At 40.9% G+C, this 18281-nt stretch overlaps 2 long non-coding RNA genes across 2 annotated transcripts in view; one reads left to right on the forward strand and one right to left on the reverse strand.

Annotated features, from left to right (window-relative positions):
• Window positions 1-18281, reverse strand: part of LOC310671185 — a 917602-nt gene that overhangs the window by 615262 nt on the left and 284059 nt on the right. The window lies entirely within an intron of this gene.
• Window positions 8465-13183, forward strand: LOC310671148. Its single transcript, XR_014507830.1, has 3 exons — window positions 8465-8781; window positions 9215-9344; window positions 13032-13183. It is a non-coding gene; the product is annotated as an uncharacterized lncRNA (long non-coding RNA).

Raw genomic sequence — 18281 nt, forward strand, 5'->3', positions numbered from 1 at the left:
GAGCGAAAAGAGGAAGCTCTACGTTTCGTGCAGGGAGTTTTAACATTTCTGGCTGTCAATCACAATATGGCAACATTAACTTCTTCCCAACAACAGGGGAAGCCCAATCACAACAGTGGCCAACGATCAATTAGCCCGCCCCACAATTTTGGAGTGTCTTGTTGGCCCCCACCACAACACGTGCTCTGTATGAAGGAGAACACGCTTTGCTGTTCGTTCAGTACATTTGGATCTGTAAGTGCTGAATCCGGCTAATAACAGTGTGCAGGGAATGACTTCCACGAGTCCAGTGGAACTTCCTACTCTTTTCCCAGCCTCATCATATCTGCTCTTCCAAGCCTCCACAACAGATTTGGAGGTGGGGGGGGGGGGTCAGGGGGAGAAGAGGAAGGGGAAGGTCTGTTGTGCCCACAGAAGTTATTTTATGCTTAAAATGATTTAGTTGGCTAAAACTCTCTATACTAACTACCTAAATTAGAGCTGTGCACAGATAGCTTCTAAACATTCTCCAGTCTATTTGTAGGCAGAGAACTTGAGGGGTGAGATCATTTCAATATCCTTTAGCAGTTCTCAGGGTGGGGCTTACCATGAGCACCTGCAGTAGCACAGTTTCTTCCTTCCTAAGGATCCTGACACTGCAGCAACTGTGTTAGCACCTGGTACCATTTGGCATCCTTCACAACCCTCTAGACCTAGTGAGGCCTTTTTGTGTGTCAGGGGCATTGTTGTGTGGCTGCAGCAACAAAAAGTTGAAGAAGAGTTTTTGGAGAATAGTTGGTAAGGTGGCTTTTTCTTCCAAAGAGAGGAAAAGAAAAATCTTAGAGTTTTCCTCAGAAAAACATTGAGAAATTTCAGCTCAACTCTATATTTAAAGTAAAAGAGTGGCATCATGAACCAGTTAAAACTAATGTGCACTGAAAAACCACAAGGCCTTGTAATCACCTGTGCTCATAAATTCTGCTGCCCTGACTGTGGGCAGTAGTTGCTGTGCCACATGGCTCTCTGCTGGTGTTAAGTTCTTTTTCATAATTCTCAATAGCTGGTGAGAGACATTTACCTCTGCCACTGGCTGAGAGAATTTAAATATGCCTGCCTGTGGATTTAACCAATTGCAGGCTGGCTGACCAATTCAGAAATCACCCAATGCCTAGGCCAAAACTCACTCATATCTGCAACCAATAAAATTGTGGCCTGTTTTGAGCCAAGAATGATGTATTGTGATTTCTTCATTGTGCATGTACCATACCAGTGCAGCATTCACTGCACCTGGGCATGCAAATACACAGTCGAGTTTATGAGTCAAGAAAGAGAACTCAAAAAACCATATGTTCTCCCATCTAGAACATATCCTTACTTTTTGTTTGGGAGAGGGCGGACTGCCACTAGCCAGTTGTGAAAGTCCTCCAAGCGACCTTCTGTATTATTTAATTTAAGGGCATTATATTACAGATGGAAAAGAAATTGTGAGTTTGCTCAAAAGCTGCTGATGTGGCTCCGTAATAAATGTTTGTTTTCTCGTCAAAGTTGGAAGAGGTCATGTGGGTAGTGCCAGAGTGAGTCTGTCAAAAGGAATGTTTGGAAGCAATAGCTGCTCATTTTCACTTATCTCTGAAGAGTGTCACTCAAGCTATCATAAAAGTGCTGCTTACTGCACACCAAATATTGATTCCCCTATAAGCGACTCGGGCACAAAAAGGTTCTATGAGCAATGTGCTTTTAAACAAAATGCCCGCATTGATTCATTTATCAGCAAGCTGGATCCTTCAGAAGGGGGTTGGGGAGATCTAAAAAATCCTTTTATTAAGAGTTTCAAGGGGAATTACTTGTTCTTTCCTCACAGGTAGAGGAAGACATAGAACATAAGAATAGAACTATTGGCCTAGACTAAAGACTCATCTAGACCAGCATGCCACAGTGGCCAACTAGATGCCTATGGGAAGCCCACACGCAACACATGAGTGCAACAACACTTTCCCCATTTGTTTTCCTCAACAACTGGTATTCTGAAACATACTACTTCCTATACTGGAGGTAGTACATAGCTGCCATGACTAGTAGCATTATTTTCCATAAATTTGTTTGCTTTTTTATCAAGAGTATATTCAAAATATACTGAAGCCACTAGGCTATCCAAGCTGGTAGTCATCAGTATATTTTGTGGAAAATGAGTTGTAAGATGTGGGTCTCTGCTTTGATCTAATTCCATTACCCAAAGAGGGGTAAATTTTAAGTAGTTAGGCCAGTGATCTTATTAACAAACTGAAGGGTCCCAAATTGAAGGAACTTAAACCTTTTTTTAAAAAATTCTCTGAAGCTCCTCTTAATACAAACATGGGGATCAGACCGTTGTAATTTGCACTGTGGGAAATCTAGTCCAGTGCCTTTCACCATATGAGAATGTCACATACCTATAGCATGCTTTTCAGCTGCCAGATCTAGTGATGGAAAATAATTCTATTCAGTATACATTTCTGAGTGAACTTGTGCCTTCTGGACTAATGCATGGATCACAACGTAAGTATTCGTCAATTTTTGCAAGTCTCTGAATTTTGAAATATTGCTCATAAGTACCAAAATGTGTAAAAAAATAAATAAATAAGGGGAAACTATGGTTAGAAATGCATACACTGATGAAATATCTATTAATGCTTATTTTTGTGGATATTTTAAGGATATTTGTTCAGGTTTTCTTCATTTTAAAGAAGTAATAGACCAATGCTGATATGGGATGGGATGGACTTATGAATGAAGGCATGTACAATTGATGTGGACTGGGAATTGATGGATTCATCCATCCATAGCCAACTTCTTCTGAAAACCTCTTCTCAGGGAGATTCCATAACCCCTCAAGATAAACAACTGCAGACACACTCTTTTTTATGATGATGATGATGTGGCTGTTTCTGTGCACGTTCTGTTTTTCTTTCTTGTCAGCCTCTGATTTACTCTTTTGCTACGGCAGAAAACAACAACCCAACACCTCATATTGTCCATAAAGAATTTGCATAATATGTTAATACCGATATGGATCCAGACATCTGGATGGCATTTGAATATCTCATTTACATTCAGACAAGGAGAAGCCACACAGATGGTGAAGAAAATAAGAAGAGCATTGTTTTAAACAAATATGGCATCCAGGAAATCAAACATGATTCAAGATAGGAATTAAAGTATTAGGAGAGCTCTGTCAGTGTCGGAGACAGACTATAAAACAGGGAAGTCAAGAAAGACAACTATTTTGCCCACTACTACACAGTTATACTTAGGGAAGAAGTGAGGCCAGTCTACCCTGGGATTTTATACAGTCAGTCAAGAGGCACCTTCTTCCTCCTCTGCTCCAACCCTACTTTTTGCATCTTTGGAGCAAGCAGCTGAAGTAAATATAATAACAGAATAAGCAGAAATTTAGGCGACTTAAATCACCCCACCCCACTCTACTTGTAATGCTCAAACATGTGCCCCTTTGGCCTTTACAACAGGCCAACTGGATATCACCATCTTTAATGAGGGAAATGAATAACTGAGTGTACCAATAAAAGAGGGTTCTGCTAGAAGCCCTTGAAGATATCTCTCCCCCTCCTCCCTTTTCCTACTATTCATGCAGGTAATTACTGCAGGGCAAATACAGGTATGTATTACTGAGTTTATTTATTACTGTAAATTTGTATCCTGTCCTTCCTTTCCAAAGGAGCTCAGGGCAGCAGCTAAGTCTCTGCAGAAGCAAAACAGGTTCTGCTCATACGACAGAGTGCCCCTTCCTTCTCCTTGCACCTCCCCCAAAATCTGTTCTGGAGGGTTCAGAGGGCATGAGAAGGGGAGAAGAGGGAAGTTCAGTTGTGCAGGCAGAAATTGTTCTGCTCGTGCAAGTTTCACCGTGGTTAGTATCACACCAGGTGATCTCAGCAGAGGGCTGTGCACAGACCCACACAATCCGATTCAAGGTCTAGTCTGGCAATTTGGAGTAGATGATTTGGAGGAAACTTGACCTGGATTTGGCCCCCTGACTGGTTTTAGGAACCTTGCACAGCTATGTAGTTGGGAGGGGGGGAGAGAATGAATGTGCCTCTTTTCCCACCTGACCATAATTAAACCCTAAGTAAATATGCAGTTAGGAGGGGGCAAGGAGGAGACACATACAATCTGCCTGCGCATCTCATCCGCTCACTTCTTGCCACCAGACAACCCCCTACTTTTGACAGCCTCAGATTGCTCCAGGTGAATCTGATCCAAACGGGGGTGATCTCAGGTTCATGAACCCTTTGGACTTCTTTGGACTGCATAGAACTCTGTGTTGGTATCTCAGGAAGGGTGTGTGGTACTGAGTTTTAAGGAAGAAGGTTGATGTTTTGGGCATAGGTGGGAGAATCAGAGTTATCTTAATTGAATGATCCCTGAACTATGAGGGTCTGGCCAGAACTATACTGTCCTTATACGCCTGAAATATATTTTCTCAAACCACTGCGAAGAAACTCAAAGCATTTCTCACACACAAGACTATGCCTGTGGAGCTGGAGTTATGAAAACTCATGACTCATTGAAGCAGCATCTCAGTAGGAAGACTTCAAAGCCCAACTCAGTTGTAGCTACAGCTTGGAGGTACATTTCCAGAAAATGACTCTAATGGGTTGTCCTAATCAGCGTGGCTGTCAGATGCCTTGGCAAGAGGAGAAATCATAAAATCGAAAGCAGGAACGGAGAAAGTGATATCAGGAGATCACCATAGAGAAGAAAGGCATAATAGAAACACAGAATACATAATTTTATTTCACATGCGTCAGGTTCATATGGCTTCGCTATGGGCCACGTACAAGAGCATATCTGTAGCTCTATTAAAGGCTCATAATGCTACAGTGGTTTTATCAGTAGTTTGGAATGAAAGAGATAAAAGTCTCGATTCCCCATATGAGCATTAATTAATTAATTCTTAATCACCTTTCTCTTACATTTTTGGTAGGACAGAAATTTCACTGGCAGTATAACTGCTATAATATACCATAGGTATCCATCATGGTGCTCCTCAGATACTGTGCACAACTCCCATCATCCCTGACCCCAGGCCATGCTGCTGGTTGAGACTGATGGGAACTGTAGTCCCAAATGTCTGGAGAGAATCTTTTTGACTGCCCCCGTACATGGATGACCACAACAACTTGAAACTTCCTATCTGTATATGATTTCTAGGCAGCATGTTTGCACTGATTATAAGGACCCAGTCACAAAAATTATTGTCAAAATTACCATTCTTAAAATTGCATTGACTTTACGGGGAATTGTTCGCATTTTTCTTTAGCAGATAATAGTCCTCCCTGTCTGTCCTTCATGCGTAAACCATCTGCCTGTTATCTTTTGGCACCTTCCATATATATTCCGATAGAAAGCCATCTGCTTCTCTCCTTTAAACTTCTGTGCGCGCACACACACACTCTTATCTTCTTTACAAATCTTTGCATATGTCAACATTTTAATTACACAGTGGCATATTACAATGTCATTGACTATGGGGGGTTCTTCCAACAATACAGTCGAGGAAAGTTTAGCAAGAGTTGACAGTGAAATTTTACGGCTCTTTGATATATTGTGTTCATGAAATTTACAACAACTTTGTCAACAGAAGGAGCCAGATGATGCATGAGTCAATAATTGTGCTAAGTGATTGATGTAGACATAATTCCAAAAGCACTGTGGCTTTATTAAAATACAATAACAATATTAATTTATATGAAAATTTGGCTCAGCCAACTGCTATTTCATTTAAATTTTATATCATCTAACAATATGAGCTTCCTGTTGTCAGCCTAAACAAAGGGATAGTTTATTCCTCGGCCGCCAGAACTGTATGTATGGTTATATGCAAAACATAGTTAGTAATATATAATAAACATATGTGGTAATATGTAATAAACATAGTAGTAATATGCAATAAACATATGTGGGTGGGTGTACACTGTATGTACCTTATAAGAAAATGGACCGTGGGCTCTATCTCAGCATTACAACTAGAAATAAACATTTATAAAAGCAAGTGGGGAAAGTTACAAAATCCACACATTTTTTATCCCCATAGGGGGGGAAAACACCTGAAACCAAGAACCTCTGGCTCATTGCAGCTTTTAAACACACACACACACACTGCACAAAGCAACCAAGTAAATGACCCATTGCTAGATCTACTATGGGATCAGAAATATTTAGAGTACTATGATGATCCATTAAACCAGATTTATTTCAATGTACAGTGGTACCTCTGGTTGCGAACGGGATCCGTTCCGGAGCCCCGTTCGCAACCTGAAAGGAACGCAACCCACATCTGCGCACGCGCAAGTCACAATTCGCCGCTTCTGCGCATGATGTCATTTTGCGCTTCTGTGCATACACGAGCTGCGAAACCCGGAAGTAACCCTTTCCAGTACTTCCGGGTCGCAGGACTGATCTGTTGACTAGAACCTCCTGCCCTGATGATTTTATTTGTTGCTTTACTTGCTATAATTGTTGTGCTTGCTTTTAATTGGACGACCGAAAGAGGAACTGTTCAACACCTACTTTGTCTCTGTCCAGGCTCGTGCCCCAGGGATGTCACTTTGGTGCTGCTGACAGAGTGGTTGGACTTCACCCCCAGAGGCACACTCCATTGTCTTTTGAGACAGACGGATGCCAACAACAAAATTCCTCTGCAAAGAGCACAGAAAAAATTGCCACTGTCCAACTAGGATACAATTCCAAAGCCCCGAGCAAGCCCTGAGCTCAAATGCTCTGTCTGGCTATAATACTCTATTTTTCCAGACTGCTGTCTCCATAGTGCACTCTGATGTGTAAGTTTTTACAGAGCAAAGTCTGTGAGCCTTTGATGCTTGTCATTCAGAAGGGCAACAGAACTATACCGAGAAAACTACAGTAAATGTTTTTCACAAAAAAAGTTTTGTTTTCTTCTTCTTCTTTGGTGATCACTCGTAGCCAAGTAAGATTGTCTTCCATAAACACGGTTTTAACAATGAGTCCGTAAGTGACTGTAGAGGCCAATTCTGGATCCACACGTCCTTCCACAATGGGGACATTGGTTTCCAGGCGGAAGTTAATCACGGTGTTGATTTGCCAAGTGTGCCTTCCTCTTAGCACGTATCTTCCTTGTGTCCTGAGTTAGAGTGTCTTCAAAACCCATGACACCTTTGCTAAAGGCTGTTCTCCAATTGGAGTACTCGCAGGCAAGTGTTTCCCAGTTGTTAGTGTTTATACTACACTTTTTAAAGATTTGCCTTGAAACAGTCTTTAAACCTCTTTTGTGGACCACCAGCATTACACTTTCCATTTTTAAGTTCGGAATAGAGTAGTTGCTTTGGAAGACGATCATCAGGCATCCACACAACATGACCAGTCCAATGATGTTGAAGAATCATCTTTGCTTCGTCCACTACACTGGTATTAGTTTGCCTGTCTTCCCAAGTGATGTGTAAAATTTATTGGAGACACCATTGACGGAATCTTTCAAGGAAGCATAGACTGTGAGTGAATCCCACTCCACCCCATCAGTGTCTTTAACGAAGGATATTCTAGGCTAAATATAATCCTAGTACAGTCATACCTCGGGATGAATATGCTTCGGGTTAGGCAAATTCGGGTTGTGCTCCACGGCAACCCAGAAGTAACGGAGCCCGCTACTTCCGGGTTTCGCCGTGCGCGCATGCACAGACCGTCAAACATGACATCACGTGCATGCGCAGAAGCGCTGAAATGTGACCCGCGAGGTACCACTGTAATACTTTGTCTTATTTAATTGGATAATGTACCTTTACTTGTGATATATTTTATTCATCCACCATGATGTATATTTTTGTGGAAGCTGGTTCTCTTATACCTTCCCTTGGCATAAATGTGTTTACAACTGGATGCAATCTTTCTTTGGTATTATTTACCCCCCCCCTTTATCTTATTCGATGAAACATGTATGTTGCATATGTCTTGATGAAATTAATCTCCTTGTGTCCTTCAATCCCATTCTTTACTGTAATGAAAAACTTTAATAAAAATATTGGGTTTGTGCACCTCTTTTCTAAAAGATGAAAAGTTTTGAGAAACTGGAGGGCGGGTTTCAGCAGAGCAATAAGGCTGTGATTCTGAAAGACTCCTGAATAGGTCCAGAGCTGCTGTTCCCTAATTGTATTTTGGAGGTTTAAAACCCAAAGAATATTGTGAGAAGGTTTACTTTAGCAGAGTTAAACAATCCCCTTTATAAGTTTATGCAGTGATCAGCTTGTTGCTGACTCGTCTGAGTTCTACTAATAAAGATGCCTTCCTGGTTAAAAATCCCTTTGAATCCCTCTTAAAGAATACACACAAGAATCTGATTCATGTTAATATAAAACTATTTTACTCTCAGATTCATTCAGGTTTACAGAACTGTACTTGAAGGCAGGCTTAGGTTCCATAACAAGCAAATAAACTATACCAGAGGGAAGTTGGTCCTGAGGTGACAGCAACTGAGCAGTTATCTTTCAAAAAACTACCAGCAACCAACAAACTGGTTGTCACAGCAACCAGTTAGAACATGGAGGCCGTTAGTCCTCTGTCGGAATGCTGCACTTGACTGCACCTTTACATCCCGCAAATATTTGGCTGTAGAACATAATATAGCTGCTATATTGATTTATATGCAACTTCTATGATCCATCATGAGCCTTGAAAAGACAGTAGCTTCACCTTTTAAACCAATACGCAAATACTTCTAAAGAAACTATTAGAGGTTACCATCCACACACTTTTGCTGCACCAGAAACTGGTGGTTAGGTAAAACCTCTTAAACTGTTTTAGCATAGCTTTCCTTTCTCTCTCTGTCACAGAAGTGGTGAACAATGACCAAGTTATTTTAAAGATGACTCACCAAACTGTGAAGTCTCAGTCAAAAGATTTTATTCCCAGACTGGGAACAAGCATTAAGATTGCAAAAGAAATATTTTGACTGTTATCATAAACAGTACGCTGTCAAACAAAAGTCCTATCTCCAGCACGTTGTAAATCACAGCAACAGTCCTTCACAGGCAGCACTCTTCGGTCAGACATCTGCCCTCAGGCATCTACAAACACGAAGCCAATTGGTCTTCTTTTTATTAGCACTTCCATCTGACACTAATAAAGGTCAAAGTGCCATTCCAAAATTTAAAGGGGGCGGGGAAAAACACCTCTGGAACCTTATAGAAACCTTTTAGTTGTTTCTTTGCAGAATGATTCCCTAACAAACGCACAGCAGTTGAACAACCTGAGCAATAAAGCAACCTCCTTGTGTTAGCTCATAATGAGATGTGAGCAAACAGACATCCCAAATGGAAACATAATGCACCTCACTTTCTAAGGTACAGCCTAACCTCTCATTAACCTGGGAAATTGTCTGCTTACAAACACAGGCCAGTCAGCTGAAAGATGGAGAGGATGTACACCCCATCCTATTCTCCTGAGAGACATCGAAACAAAATTATTTTGAACTTTAGACCAAGTTCATGGTAACTTTTGGATCTACTTTTCCTTCAGCGGGGGGAGACTATCTGCAACTATGAACAGGAAAACCTACCTTATGCTTGTAGGAAATAGTGTTAATACATTCAAGGAAAGGTCATCCTTACCCATCTTGCAACCTTAATAAAATTGACAAACATAATAATTTCTACCCAGGCTGGCACACCTTTGCTTGACAGAGGGAATCTGGCCAGTGCCACCCACGCTCTGGTAAATACCAGGCTGAACTATTTTAATGTGCTCTATATAGGGCAGCCCTTGAAGACTATCTGGAGTTTACAACTAGTGCAAAAAGTGGTGGTAAATGCATTGGGGGGCACTAGAATGTTTTGTTGTTGATTGATTGGGAGCTAGTACACATTAGAGAGGTGTCTAGCACATATTAGAAGATTTTGTGCTAAATATAAGAGCATAATATGAGCCTGCTGCATCAGGGCAATGGTCCACCTAGTTCATCATCCTGCTCTTACAGTGGCCAACCAGATACCTTTAGCACAAGAGCACTCTCTTTTTCTGTGTTTTCTAGCAACTGGTATTCAAAAGCATACTGCCTTATTTTTTTGCCTCAACCTGCATCACTTTGCACTGGTTTGCATTGTTCCACCCTTACACTCAGTTTGGAAAGGTCCTTTTGGAGTTCTTCACAATCCCTTTTTGTTTTAATGGCCCTGAAAAATTTTGTATTGTCAGCAAACTTGGCCTGTTGATTTTGATGGGAACAACCCAAAGAGATTTGCTTTCCTTCCAGTGCTTTGCTTTGTGGGCACCAATTTAGTGACATTAGATAGGTGCCCCTTGGTTGTACTACACAGAGAGCAAGGATTCTAGTAGCAGCAGTAATAGTTCCGGTGATTATGCAACAAATCCTTCGCTTGTGTACACTTTCAGTATAGATGCTGCACATATTTTAAAGACTGTAGTTTATACTGCTTTTCGAAAGACATGCCACAAACTATATTGCTGCAATACATCTCCCTTCAATGTCTGGTAAAACTTGATTCCAGGCGATAAAAGAAGTCAAGGAGAAGTACCAGTACGGGCTAAACTGAAAGAAAGAAAGAGATGGAAGGCAGGATAAACTCCAGCTTTTTCAAGGGAAAAGGGAAAAAGTCAGCTAAGTTCATCTCTCTGAGAGTGGCAGGTAAGTCAAATGCAGGGTTCCACTGCAGGCAAATGGATAATAAATTCACCAACATCCCTGAGATGGGGGAAAAGATGGATCAATGGGAATTATGTTACATGATAAGAAACTGGCTGTGTGCTGAGTGAATGAATAAAGAAATATATCATGTTTAAATAAGAAAAGCAGGGAAGATGACAAGAGGCAGGAGCATCACTCTGAGCAAAATTTATAGCTGGGAAAGCTGAGAAACAGCCCAGAGAATGCTAACAAATTGTCTTACACAAATGCGGCAAGATCTTTTACAAAGTGTTTTTCAAGCTATACTGTGAGGATGGGAGCAAATTGGAAGTAGGACAGAATGGACAAGTCATTAGACTTAACAGGGGGAAAAAACATTCTCTGGTTCACTGACTGTTTAGGGATGGAGGAGAAATTTGTTCAGGCCACATTTTAAAGAAAACTGACCTAATTTGCAGATCCTGGACATCTATGCAGAGCAGCCATCTGTCAGTTTACTCACTTCTCAAAAAAATTGTAACGCAGCTTTGGTTTTAGATCTGGGCCTACATACACAAAATGCATATTTCACATGGAAAATGTGTACAAAAATGTATTTTATGAGAAAAGGCAAGGGAAAGAAGACAATGTCTTAGGGAAAGAGTGCATATGAAAAATGCATAAATGCAAAATGTTCATGTATTTTTAATCTCTAAAAGGGGAGTGGAATAAAGCTACGACTGAAGGCATAAGAGACTGACAGAGAATGGACACTGACTGGTCTGTCCATTCTTAACATTGTTTCCATTTATTCAACCCTCATACTTGGATCAGGAGGAGGAAGGACTAGGGAGGAGAAGTTACCAGAAGTGACAATGGCAAGGGACACCAGCAGAGAGAGACAGGCAGAGACAGGTCTGGCAAAGGCGGGATAGGGAGTTCAGACATTCTGAAATGTTCACTTGTTTATTTGCTTCCACCTGGCCTGCCAACTCCTCTCTTCCTGTCACACACCTGGTGATGGAAGTGAGTAGGAATCTGAGAGCTGGTAAGGAACCCAGAAAATGCTGGTGGCTCAACTGTCTGCATCCAATCTCCTTGAGCTTGCTAGTGGTACCTGGAAGGAGGAATACCTGGATGGAGGTATTCTTGCTCCTCCTGCAAAGAAACCATAGGCTCCAAGTCAAAGCAGAGCCAAAACAGGACATCCTGTGCAGTTTGGCCCTTTGGGTCATTGGCACTAGGGACAGCGACAACTGTAACTAGGGCCCCAATGCCTCCGGTTTCCATTTAAAAAATCACCACTTATAAAAATGTGGAAAGGCAGCATTGTCTTACTCTAATTTGGTGAGAAATTAGGAGCCAAACCTAACAAATGCATTTTTTGGGAAGTCCCAGAGTTGTATTGATGATAGACAGATTCTCAGACCATAGCAATACAATTAGTTGAGGAGGATCTGTATGATGTCATTTCCCCTCCTCTCCAGAACAGGAAGGAGCATAGTAGTTCCTGTCCCCCACCCCATCTTCCTTTGACCAGCGTTGGATGCAGACATGCCTCTGCTTGCTCCAGCTCACACAGAGGCCTGATGCTGGTTACACTGTGAACATAAGTATTTTGCCTGCGTAGTTTTTACTGCTTCTGTTGCTGTGAGCCAATGCATGTTATAAAGTTTGTAAATATAACTGTAAACCTAATTCCCAAGTAGTTGCCTGATTCTTTGTTAAGCAGGGTAAGAAAGGGAGAGCCAGCTTACTTCATAGCTGGACTTGCTCATTCAGTCATTCAGCCTTTATTGGACTTGCTCATAACAAGGTTTTACAGCATAATTCCTATGAATTTAATTTTGTTGTCAAGAGTGGGATTTTAAACTCTTTTCAGCCCACACATATAAGCTCCTAGGGGGAGAAATTGCAATTGATATATCCCCTCTTACCTGTTAAAACTTAGCCCACAAATTTTGCTTAACTAAAATTGTGGTGTCTACACTGCACCATCACATTTCTTCCTATTATTACTGATGATTCAGAGTTTTTTTTTACACAGCAGTGGGACTCCTCCTGCCTGAATATCAAAGCAGATGGCAGCAGCAGCAACAGGAAAAAAGTATTGAATGTGGACATTTGTGTGCAACCTTTCCCCCACCAGCCCTTACTTTGAGGATGAAAAAAAAAATCACTTAAAATCTTTAGACTCAGCAGTAATATAAACATGCATACTTGGGCTGCATCATGCCATTAAAACTATCTGATGGGATTGTGCTCTTTTTTATTCCTTCGTTCATTCTCCACTGAGATTCTTATACCGAACAAATACTTCCTCAGGGAAGATGGGGAGGCCCACTAACGTGAAAAATTGAGAATGGCATCTTTTATTTAAGCTGACAAATTCCATTTTATTATTCAGGGTCCGTAACCACCTCTGTTCCGACATGGAAGAGAACTTTGAGTGATCAGGTGTGAGAGCAATTCAAACGCAAGTCTGAGACACTCCCAACGATCCGCTGGAAGACGGTGAAATTTCAGTCTAGCCAGTAGAAGATCCAAAAAAACAGAAAAGGGAGATGGAGATAGACAAATTGAGCTAAATGAATACTGAAATCATTTATGGCAGTAAGACAGCCAGGCATGTAGTGGCAAATATTTAACAAATAAAACAAATTACTAAAAGGAGGAAGCCTGTTATTGCTCGGCTAGCAACAAAGAGTCATCGCTGTTTGGAAGGAAAGTGAAAGAGGCAACTAAAATTAGGCACCTGAGTAACTCTGGAAACCAATTGCTGTGGGGTGGGACTAGTTACCTGCCGTGCCTAGTATTGGACAGGGCTGTAGTTTCTTGCTATGTTTTGCAAGCAAAATGCCTGACAGTAGTAGTACCAAAACAAACACAAACAAACAAACCTGTAGGAAACACTAGGTCATAGCCATTGCCAGTGCTGATGGGTTGGGTTGCATACAAGAAATCACCGGGAAATTTCTCTCCCTGAGAATATTGAGGAAAATAGATGCCTCCCCTCCAATAGCACTGTCTGGAAATTTATGTATTCATTTACTAAATTTGCATACCATACTTCACCCCAAAGGAGCCCAGGAATCTTCAGTGCAGCACCCTTGAAGTTGGTACAGCAAAGAGGCATTTCCCCCTGATCCCACCTACCAGCCTGGCTTGTGCAAGAGGCAGGGTTGTGGATGTGGTGGTAGCTATGCAACTCCACCGATCCCTGCTATTGCTGGCCAAGATTTTGGACTCCAACCTTACATTGGGCTATACCTTGGTGAGAGATTGATTCTCTGTCCTGATGCCTCTCATGATCTGCAGTTGTCATGCCATGTTAACAAAGAGAATTGTGATATCTTGCCAGGGAGATATAGGCCACTTTAAACCGTTAGTGGTTTGGTTGGGAAAGGACCATAGCTCGCTGGGAAAGCTCCTGAGTGACATGCACAGGGTCCCAGGTTCAATCTCCCTTTAAAAACCATTGGGTAGAAAATGATGTGAAAAACCTTTGCCTGGAAACCAGAATAGATTATACTGGGCTAGATGGAAAAATAGGTATTAGGTTTTTTTCCTATATGTTGCAGTGTCAGACACTTACCAGGATGAAGGAATGCATACCCCTTTCACGCAGCTGTATTATTTTTCCAGTCTCTTGGGTGAGCCAAATTCTCCCAATCAACCAGCCAGGATGCTTCCTATAGCAGTAACAGAAATGGGGAACAAGGAATGCGGCATGCATATTTATCTGCAGAATATAGACATCCAGAAAGAGGACCCCTCTCACTATATTCTAGTTCAGGTTGTGTGACGTTCATACCTAGGATTAATTTGTTAAAAAGAAGAAGTAATCCCTAAAATCATTAAAACGGTTCTGTCCTATTGTTCATGTCAAGCATAATAATTATGGGACTAACACCTCCTATAAGCTCTAAATCTAGTTACAGCCTTTGAATATTGTCATACAATTTAGTGGATTAAAGAACAATCTCTGGTGTTATTTGATATGATCAGCTTCATTGAATCCAGGTACTTAAAAGGTTGGTGAAGGGGAAAGGAACTTCATTTTTTTTTAATGTCTCAAAAGAAATTCATTTGATCCTTTGCTCCGGAAGATAAATTAGTTTGTACTTCAGTGTAATATATGAGTGATTCTTGCATCATTTTATTTTACCTGAGACACATCAGATTCTTTTATAAGGTACATATTTGCAGTTTACATTCACTTCAGCCCATAGGAAAAAATGAAATTCACACATGCCATTTCAGCTGTCCTTTAAGCTCAAGTTATATTTTCATTTTTATGAAAATGTTTTTCAGTGGTAGGGGGGAACATAGTTTGAGAATGCCCAGTACAGTTGGACTCTATACAGGGGCAACTGCCAGCACCACTTGGACGTGGTGGTAAGATTTATTTACTTACTTAAGTCATTATCCATCCCTTTGTAAACATTTCACAATTGCAATGAGTCAGAGAGAATAGGCAACAAATGTTGTACTCTCTGGGAGGGTGGCTTGGGGCCACTGGATGAAACATTTACAATGGAATTCTATGCGTGTTGTTCTGAAGTTATGTCTCATTGTATTCAATGGAGCTTAATCCCTAGTACTGTAAATGAATTTAGGGTTACAGCCTAAAATGACTAAAAATAAATTATCAAGACCATGAAGAACAGGCTAATATATTAACAGAAGAGGAGCTAAAGTCGCCTGCTACATCTCTCATATTCTTTTTTAAAAACCATTGTATTTCTTAAGTCACTATCAGTCTAGTTAGACTGGGTTACCTAGACAGAAAATTCCACAAAGAAGCACCACCATGAAGACAGCCTTGCTCTTATTGCTATCTGTCTCACCTCAGAATAAAGAACCAAACCTCTTCTGAAGGCATTAAATCATGTGTTGGGGGAACATATAGAGGATGAGGTGCTCTTTCAGTTGTCTTGTACCAAAATTGTTCAGGGTTTTGAGATTGAATCTGACCGCCAGAATTAGGCTGAAAAATCCCTGGAGGTCAGCAGAACTCTATAAACACAAGTGTTTAACATGCTCCCTGGGGTCAGATCCCATTACTAATCTTGCTGCCACCTTCTAGAACAACTGAAGACTATGAGCACTTTTGAAGTGACACCAGCATAAATCACCACTTTTTCTTTAAAAAATAATAATTTCTACTTTGACAATTGTTTCAAAGAGCTTCTCCGTCGTTGGAGGTTCTGAGTACTAAAGCTGGAAGCTGTAGAAGGGGAGAATGCTTAGATCCTGTTTGCTGTTTTTTTTTCCACAGGCATCTGATTGGCCATTGTGAGAACAGCATGCTAGGCTAGATGGGCCCTTTCAGTTCACACATTTAGGCATAAGAATGTAAGAACAGTAGATCTCTGCTGAATCAGACTATTGGCCTATTGAGCTCAGAATTCTATTCTCACAACACTGTATCTGGGAAGTCCACAATCAGAACATGAGAGGAATATCCATCTCTCCACTTATGATTCCCAGTGGTATGTTGAGCAAAACGCCTGAAGCCAGCACAAAACATTTTGCTGCCTGAGGCAGAGCAGTAAATCAAGGTGCAAAATATCTAAGGCTGGTTGAGATTGTTTTTTAGCATCTTAGGAAGAAAGTCCCACAAGCACATCCTTCTCTTCCCTTCCTGGCTGTAAAAATGCAACAACCATGTATCAAATGACAAATAGCTTGTTGCCCTTTTAGGGCATCCAAAACCAGCTGCCTGATTTTGGTCATTCATTGCACTCTGCCTTATGATAGGGCTGGCCCTGTGCTATAGCATCTCTATGAATTATAACAAATGGATGATGTAAGGAGTCTTCCCTTGAGGCTGCCCTAGTCATTGCTCCCTGTTTTCATTTCTTATGCCATTAAACAACACTAAAGGATAAATGATGAATAATCTTGACAACAAAGGTGGGCATGGGATTTTAAGAGATGAGGCATGCTGTAGCTGTCAGCTGTCATTACTGACTTTTTGCCAGCAAGCTGCTTTGGAGATCAACTGCATTAGTTCAATGGCAGCATGAAAACTTCACAGGGAATTAAACACACTTTTGATCAGGTTACTGGGTACATATTCAACAAACATACTGAATAATATTAAAAATTCACCAACATTATTTCTCAAAAGCAATCTCCATGCGACATTGAGGTTCAAATAGCTGTCACTTTTATATTTGTGTAATGCTCATGTATAGAGTCTGCACTGATTATTTCACAAAGTAATCATACTGTAATTATATATCATGCCTACATATAGGAATTAAACAGCAGTTGAAAGGCACAGAAGCAAAATGTAATTATACATCTATCCTATTTTGCCTGTATGCTTGGAACTCTTTGTCAACAAATAAATACAAATGGCTCATGATTTGGCTGGCTAAACTATAGAGGAAAGCGATTAAAAAAAACTCCCATTCTCCAAGTATTTAGCAATTTTAGGAAATGGGCATGAACTAAAATCTGATTTATGCTTTACATTGGAGACTTTTACTTGCTGAGTGTGTATCACTCATCTACTAAGAGAAAAACCATGTAAAATATGGTGCACATATCTGTAAATACAGAAGAACCCACACACCAATTTTAGGTGTCAAGGATGAGCATATAGATAGCTACATGGCCTTTTCTCCCTCTAGCAAAAGATCTGGCACAGATTTCTACCACTAATTTGCTCATGTTGGCTTGGAAGCTTATGAAAGCCTGTGCCTTGTTACTCATAATCTGCTTCCTCCTGCATTGTTAGGAAAACAAATGAATTTCTCTCTCTCTCCCCTACACTGGCTCATTTTAAAACTACATAATCCAGCATGCATTTATACATGACATGACCACTTAAAGTACAAAATAATCAGACTCCCCTCTACATTCTGAGTTTCGCAGCAAATGCATTTTCTATGCATATTTAATGAAATATAGCATATAGTCTTCTCTATTTTAAAGATAATGCTCCCCTCCCCCCCCCCCCGTTATTGCAGTGGAAGTCAAGTTTCATAAATAAAACCTTAATTAAAACAATATTCAGTGGAAAGACTTGGCTATGCCTTTTTATGCCCATGCTTTTCACCATCACCAGAGATTATATTTTGGCACCAAAGCATCATTCCCATTAAAGCTAGTTTGAGTGAGCCTATGACAGAGTCTACTTACATTTTTTGGGGGGTGGGGAATACGCAGATTGGACAATCCTATGGGAATGGAGAAGCTCTTAGTCCTTGTTACTATCCTCTCTTCTGCAGGTGCAACAGCTATGCATGAAAAATTGTCACTAGGAACTCAGTGGTCTCAGATAGATCTCTGCTAAAAAGAGAATTCCAGCTAGCCATCTTGCATCATTTCCTGTCTTCTAACATGGTACCTGCAAGAGAGAATGAGCAAAATCACAGGATCATAAAACGGTGGAGTTGGAAGGGACCCAAAAGGGTCTCTAATCTAATCCTCTGCATTGCTGGAATCACAGCTAAAGACAGAAATGAGGATTTTTGGATTTCATTGCACTCAAGCTTTGTCTCATGCTGAATCACACCTTGCATTGGGCACATGCTTCTGCTTGAGTCACTCATTTACCATTGGATTTTTTCTTAAACCTTGGGATGTCCGCTCATCCCCTCCTAAGAGATGGGCGAGGTTTGCTACCCACCTGGCTACAGGG

Source organism: Podarcis tiliguerta (genome assembly GCF_965153285.1).
Source record: "Podarcis tiliguerta genome assembly, chromosome: 2".
Taxonomy (NCBI): domain Eukaryota; kingdom Metazoa; phylum Chordata; class Lepidosauria; order Squamata; family Lacertidae; genus Podarcis; species Podarcis tiliguerta.